This window comes from Pseudopodoces humilis, chromosome 15 (assembly GCF_049639895.1).
Source record: "Pseudopodoces humilis isolate 2021_Gansu_Grassland_sample_001 chromosome 15, ASM4963989v1, whole genome shotgun sequence".
NCBI lineage: Eukaryota > Metazoa > Chordata > Aves > Passeriformes > Paridae > Pseudopodoces > Pseudopodoces humilis.
In genome coordinates, this window is record NC_142214.1 from 1,112,955 (window position 1) to 1,120,519 (window position 7,565).

General features: G+C 49.1%; 1 long non-coding RNA gene across 1 annotated transcript; it reads right to left on the reverse strand.

The window, feature by feature from the left end:
* Positions 1–227: 227 nt before the first annotated feature.
* On the reverse strand, positions 228–7,279 carry LOC106628341 (uncharacterized). The gene is made up of 3 exons (XR_001331679.2): positions 7,150–7,279; positions 1,160–1,231; positions 228–448 (listed from the first exon to the last, which is right to left on the reverse strand). It is a non-coding gene; the product is annotated as an uncharacterized LOC106628341 (long non-coding RNA).
* Positions 7,280–7,565: the final 286 nt, after the last annotated feature.

Here is a 7,565-nt window from a genome sequence, read left to right on the forward strand (position 1 = left end):
TCCAGACCCGGCTCCCAGCTGCTTTCACCTCTGCCCTGTGGCCAGGCTTTGTGTGCAGCGTGGGCAGGGAGCTTTTCAGCTCATCACCCAGGCCAGCCCAGAGCCCAGCGCTGAGAGCTTCCCGTCCGGCGGGAGCAGAGCTGCAATCCTCATTGTCCCTATTCTCCTGTTGTCCCACTGATTGTTTGGGCTCTGGAAGAGGCTTCCTTTTTGAAGTTATTTCTCTTTTCTTTATTATTTTTTTTAATCTTCCACCCCCCCACCCTTTTCTTCTCATTTTCAAGCGGCACCAGGAGGGCAGAACAGAAGAGGCTGCTCAAAGACGTTTTCAGCTTGCTTTCTCTCCGGAGATCCTCGCTCGCGGCAGAAGAAACGAGTTCCTCTGACAGGAAAAAGCCCCTCCACCACCACAAGGCAGCTTTCCCTTTTCCCTGGATTGCAGCACCGGCTGGGGAGGGCAGAAGATGGAGAGACAAAGGAGGGCTGAGGGCGGATGTGGTGTGATCCAGAGGAATGCAGATGCGAGGAAGGGATTTAGCGTGATGGTGATGGCTGTGTGATGAGAGGTGACAGGAACAATAGTGCATGGCTGTGTCTACACCGCTTGTTAGAACACGCTGGCCTCTCAGGAAAGGGGGAACACAATACTTTAAAATTAAAGTGGATGGGACTGCGAAATGGAAGAGAAAAGGAAATAAAACGTAAGGGCTTTCAAACTGTTGGCTGAGCCAGTGTTTTTCTTCCAGCCACAGCAAAGCACGACTGGCTCTGGGAGAGTGGGGCTGATGAACATTTAAGCCATCCCTGCACATGTCCAGCTGTGGGTGACCGGATAGCTCGGACGCTTTGGAGAGGAGAGAGCTCCAGCCCAGCCCACGCTGCTGCCCAGCACCTACTGCACCGAACAGCTGCTGAAATCCCCTGCCCACCCTCCTGCCCAGCTGGGGCTGAGCTCTGACAGAGGGTACAGCCCGTGGGGAGAGGCCCTGGGTGTCTCAGGGAACATCCCTGGCAGCTCCAGTGTGAATGAAACACAGCCCACAGCACCCTGCATGCAGACTGACACAGCAGGCACAGCAAAAATACCCCAACACCACTCACTCATGTGCCCAGCTTCAGGAAAATTCATGTACAATACAGCTGGAAGAGCTGCTCTTACCCACCACAGCAGATCCATGTTTCTGTGCTGATCCAGCTCTGGTGATGGTTAACACCCACTCCTTTCTGTCACCTGGAAAGTAAAGACAACTTTTCTTATGGCTTAGTGTTTTTCTCCTTTCCAAAGCTTTGGCTGTGACTGATGAAGCTGCCTGACATTGTCAGAACTTACTTGAACTAATGAACAATGGAAATGCCTTTATTTGTGCTGGTGCCAGATCCATCCCACTCACAGCCCCAGGTGTGCTCTTTGCTGGGAGCCTGTGATATACTACCTGAACCCCTACTCACCATTCTTCATGTTGATTATTTACCATTTTCTGCCTTTTATCTATTCTATGAACATTTTGCCCTAATTGCTCAGCTATTTGTTGATTATCCTGCAGTCATTTGTCAGATCCTTTCATTCATTAATCTGTGAGACCCTTCAGTTGCTATTCATCTGATAAGGAAGCTTTTAACCACCAGCTCTCTCAGAGTCATGTCTTGCTTCATGTCAAGGTCTCAAAAGGAATAGAATCATGGCTGACCGTAGCTGTTTGTGGAGTCATTTAGATGGGAACACCACATCCTACTTTTTGCCATTCACCTGTGCCAATTTCCTTAAAGCTTCCTTTAGAAGCTAAATTCTTCACATCCTGAGGTTTGTGGGCATTCTGCTCTGTGCACTTGCTGCTTTGTAACTAGATGGGCAAAAAACTTGTTCAGCAAAATGAAATCCTTCCTGCTCGTTTGCTCAGCCGGTGGGGATGCACACCTGACAATGCCTGTGGGATTGGTGCCACGTGGAGCGAGCGAGGTGAGCCCTGCCCCGCTGCCTCCCGCTCCTCTCTGCACGCACTGGAGCACATCTTGTGCCAGCCTTGCTCTGCACCAGCCCCAGCCACCTGTAAAGCACATTTCTGCTTTATGTGGATGCATTCTGACAGAGGCAATTAAAGCTGCACAGGCCAGTGCACATCAGGAGGCTGCAATATCTGACTCGTGTTCAGCACCCTGCACCACTGGAGCGCGGAGCTGCTGGAGCCTCGTGTCCTGTTCCAGCTCTCACTCTCCCAGCCACCCACATCAGGGGCTGTGCTGCCAGCCCACAGCTCGATAGGCACCATCCTGTGCTGTATTGAACACATTGTATTTCAAGGAAGCATGACTGGGGTGTTGTGCCGTTGGCCTCCCTCCAACAAGATAATCCAATTTTTCTGATTTCCAGACTAAATATACTCATTCTTTTTGACAAGGAGTTGTGGTGTCAATAAGATTTGAGATGCACAGACAATAGCCTGGAACACGGTATCTTTCTTTTTGTGCCAAACTGGCACTTTTTTCCCTGGCTGACAGAGGCAAACCATGCATGGGGAGGCTTCCTGGGTCCAGACAGCCCAGCACTGCAGCTCGGGCTGGGCTCCGTCAGCTTTCCTGAGCTGCCTGCTTTCCTGCACCCTGCTCCCATTGCCTGGTTTGCTCTAAAAGCTTAGCTGGAGGATGACTCACTCCAGTGAACATCAGAATAAAATCCTGCATACAATTAAATGTGCCGTACAGTGCTCTTAGCTAGGCAGAGCAGTGGGGCTGGGCAGCTTTGGAATTAATTCCACACTCTGTTTATCAGGAGCCTGGCCTTCCATACCTCGCTCCTAAATATTTTACCTCTTGTTGCACTAATTGAACCTTTTGTCTGTTGACTTTCAATCCTTCCTCCTGGATGGCAGCCAAATCTTCTGCTCTGCTGACACTCCTGCTCTCCAGAATCTACCCAGTTCAGGTGTGAGCCGCATCTGATGTCACACACTTCCTGGACCTGCAGGCTAATTTCTCCCACGTTTGGGTGATGTATATGTGACAGATCACAGGAGCTCGTGAAATCCTTGAGGAAATCAAGTGAAATAATATTTTTTTTCCCCTCCTGAACTGTAAACCCCAAACTTTTAGCAACATTTTTCTACTAAAGAGATAAAGAAAATTGTATTTGCTAGATCTATGGCCAAAACCCACTTAGCTCCTTGTACTACTGCAGCCGTAATTTCTGGCATTTTAACAAGGAGAGGTGATGTTTGCAGAGTTACAGCATTTAATGCTCTGAAATCCGCAGTCAGATGCATCTTTCTATTTCCCTTTAATGCCAGCCCCACAGGGGAATTACACACACTGGGTCATTGCACTGGCACTCCTTGATCCACCAGGCTTTCTGGGCTCGCTTGGCTACTTACAGCATTTCTGCAGTCTTGGATCAAGCCCTGCTATTAAAGCAAAGGCATTAATCTTCCCATACTCCAACTTATCTCAAGCTTATACTTGCAGAAAGGTAACTGACCCTCATCCCGAGCTCTTCTCACTATTTCAGGAGCCTTTACAGGAAAACATCATTTTCTAGGTAAGGTAATTATGAGTCTTTCTATTTCTGTATTATCCTTGCACAGTTAGTCAGATCTAAACTCACCTATTTTGTTTAAGACACAGGCTGCTGAGAAGCCCATTTTTTATCCTGAACATGATGCTGAATACAAAAAGCCTGAGGCACACTTTCCAGTAAGCATTTTGAATTGTGGGTGTGGGAGCTGAGACCCTCCTGCACCAGAGGAGACCCCTGTACTCTTGTGCCTGTTGGGGCACCTCCTGGGCACCCTCACTCCTGCAGAATACTGATTTCAGTCATCACTGAGGCACCAGAATTTAATAAAAGTTTGGGCTCCCAGTAGCTTGTTTTTCATTGCTGTTGTACAGTTCTGCCAATTTATGCATTAAGACACTAATGGATTTTATATTCCATCTAGCCAGATCTTCTCCCAGGCTCTAGTTCCCTCCAAACCCTATTTCATGTCTACTTCAAATGCCATTTCCAAGATTTATCCAGTCCAGACAGAATACCCTCTGTCGTGCTGCGGGCAGAGAGCCACAAACTGCAGGACAGTCAAGGGCCCTCTCCTCCTCCACAGGTTTTGGTTTGTCCTCTGGAGCCTCATCCATGAAAGCAATTATTGCTGGTACCAATTGCTTTGCCTAGGAACCTCTAAGTTCCTTTTCTCTCCAGAGAATCCTCCCAGTCCTCCTGACACATCCTTCCACCCCTGCCCCAATTTATGTTAGCAGCATTCCCAGGTCCCACAGTCATGCCTAACATCCAGCAAATTCTGAATCCCAGGTCATTATCCCACAGCAACAGTGCAGCAGATACACCAGGAGCCATTTTCTAGCAATCTTAGTGGTTTTTTCTTTCTTTTTTTTTTTTTTTTTCAGTTTAGGCTCAAAACCAGCCTTCACTGGTAACCAGTTCAGTTAACTGAGTCTCTCAGTGGTCTCTCTGTCCCACTGGCCCCTGTCTCCCTGAACTAACAGCTTTCTTTACCAAGGGGGATCCTCCTTGCCTGTGTCCTCACCATGCAGAGGAGCACAGGGCTCCAGGATGTGTTCTGGACCATCCCAAACATCTCCATCCCAGTCAGCAGGGTCACTTCTCCTCCTCCAGTTTTTACTGCAGTCAATATATCCAGTTTAGCTGACAGCTTCTGTTTATTTTTCTCACTTGCCTCCTCACTGGAGTCTCAGAATTCAAGTGTTCTTGCTCACTCTACGTGGCAATGATTTGATTTCTGCTCCTGCCCGCTCAGCCTCTCACAGCCTCGCTCTCCTGGACCTGACTGCTGGGTTACCACCAATCTGCCACAGGTGAAACACAGCCTGTGATGCTTTCAGACACCCCCTTCCCTGCCAGCAGAGCAGAATAAAAATGCCTTGGCTAATATCTCTTCTCCTAAAGGAAACAAGGAGCTGATAAGTGCTGGTGCTGCCCCTGCACCAGACCATTTTGGGGCATTTAAATGTGCATAAAGACACCCAAATGGCAAAATCAAGACCAAGCCTGCCTGTGGTGAGTCCTTTTCAGATCCCTGGATGGTAGGTGGCATCTTCTGGCTGCTGAGGAGGATTGTTCATGCTCTGTTGGGTTTCTCCTTATATTGCCTGGTTTCAAAGGCAAGCACTCCTGACCTGCCAGTCCAAGCCCTTTTTTCCCAGGGCTGCCTTTGCAATACAGTGATGTCACAATGTACAAATGTCCAGTGAAATGATCATTCTGTGAAACAGATCCCACCACTTCCCCAGCCTGCTCGCTCCAGATCTACCCAGTAACCGAGCTGGCAGGGGGCTGTGTGACTGAACACTCACAGAAGAGCTGCAGGGTCACCCCCTGTGCCATGACCCATCTCAGGATGATGTCCTCACCTTAACCCTTCCTTGCCCACACAAGCTCCTTCACAGCCCTGCTGCTGACCCTGCGGAGCACACGGAGAACAGATCTTCCTGCCCTTCCAGGATCACGCTGCCCAGCCCTGACTGTCAGCCAGGGGCTGCTGGCTGAAGGACGGTGCAGAGGAGCAGCTGCCCTTGAGGGTTTGCCCTCCCCTGGTGTCCCTTTGGCAGTTTGGGGTCCCTGATGGCACTGCTCCCTCCATGAACCTGCCCGGGGAGGCCGTGATCCCCCTTGCTACGCTGTGGCAGCGATGCCGCGTGCACAGTGAAGGACTCTGTGATTTGTGGTGCTATAAAAGCTGAAAACCTCCATCATTGCCTTTTATATATAATTGAAAACACAATAATTGACTGCAGTGTCAACTGAAGAAGGCGGCAGCCCCTTGGAAGCACACTCAGGCGTCCGCGCGCACGCCACCGCCAGCCAGCCGCTGCTGCGTGACTCGTCTTAATAGAAGGCTTAAAATAAATCAGAATTATTTCCAGATTAGAGGGGAAAAAATCCTGTGAAGATGTTTCAGTCAAGCACAAAAAACACAAAGCGAGCAGTCTCTTTGCCAGTCAGCACAGCATTTGCTTTCCTCTGGTCCTTTGCTCTCCTGATCTCCTCCTGCTCTCAGAAACAAACTGGCTTCATTTTTTTTCTGTCTGAGGCAGGTGAACACACGAGATTGTAAAGCTGCTGCACCCACCCTGGTGTGTCTGTGAGCAAGATATGTGTCTCCCAGACTTTCCCTCTTAATTTTGTCTCAGCCAAACTCACCAAATCAACGTGGTTCCTTTCAGAGAACACTCAGTTACAGCCACAGTGCCCAGGAGAGTGAACTCTGCTCCACCTGCATCACCTGTCCAGATCCCAACCCTCCAGAGCCCTGGAGCCCATGTCACATGAGAGAGGTCACAGCAGGGCTCAGGAGCACCTGGAGTGCTGCTTGCACCTCTGCCAGCTCAGGGCTCCATCACTCGGAGCTGCTGCTGCACCAGAGCGCTGGGAGAAGGTTCTCTCCTCTCCAGAGGGGTGGGACTGGCAGGCAATTCCCTGATTTCAGCACTCAGGCACAGGGGGATCTTGCACGACTTCCTTGGTGCTGCTGCTGGAGGACAAAGCCTGCAGATCTGCTGTGGGGGAGCACAGGAGGAGATGGGAAAAGGGGAGGAAGGACGGAGGCTGAAAGAAAAGCAAAAACCCCTCCCAGAATGGCAGCAGCACCCTCCAATTCAGCTGTTTGCATTAGGAGAATATTGCAGTTTTGACTGCTCAAGTGTGTTGTTTTGTTTACCTCGGGGACTTTTAGGGCAAATTATAGAAACAAGTCAGTTTACTTCACTCTCATTTTTAGGCAGTTTCACTTTCAGCTTCTTCTGCACAAACAACATGCTACAATTTGGGGGCTGCAAAGGCTGCAGGGAAATATTGATTTCCTCACAATAACACTAAAACAGTTCGACCCAACATTTTCTGAAGGCTTTTACAAAACATACATTTTGAGGGACAAGTTTGGCTTGACAGACTTCTTTTAAAGAGAGCTGCCTTTCTTGCAGCCACCTTAGAACCCATATTTACTACTTTATATTACAAAAAGACAATTGTGGGTGCAAGAAATTTCTCAGGTAAACCCCTGTAAAGTTTCAGGTTATCTGGCTACGTGAAAACCTGCATTGTAACGCAAGAGAAATTCCAATTATTCAGCTAATTAAAAAAGACTTAATTATAATATGGAATAATTAATTTCTTTTGATACTTACAACTCAGACACTCCCTTGTATACCTCAGGGGCCCAGAAGTTTTAGCGAATGCAACAATGGGAATTGCTTCTCAGAACAGCCAGCTTTCTCTGAGGCTTTTCTGAGCCTGCCACTGGTTCTGTATACGAGAGTAGGGACTGATGGCCAATATTATAGCTGGAGATCCCTGAGACAGCAGATCTCAAATGCAGAAGGTCAGATGCCACCTCAACTATCAAAAGCGTTCCAAAAAAAGACACCAAAGTTCCTCTAAGTGCGGCACTGCTCCCGCACTCCTGCCCTGTGTGAAGTGCAGCTCGTCTCATCTCACCATCACAGCCCCCCAAGGAGTGCCACTGGACTAGGAACTGCAGTCTCTCTTCAAACCCTCTGCCCCACGGGTTCAGCACACACTTCCAGCCCCACCTGCCCCAGAG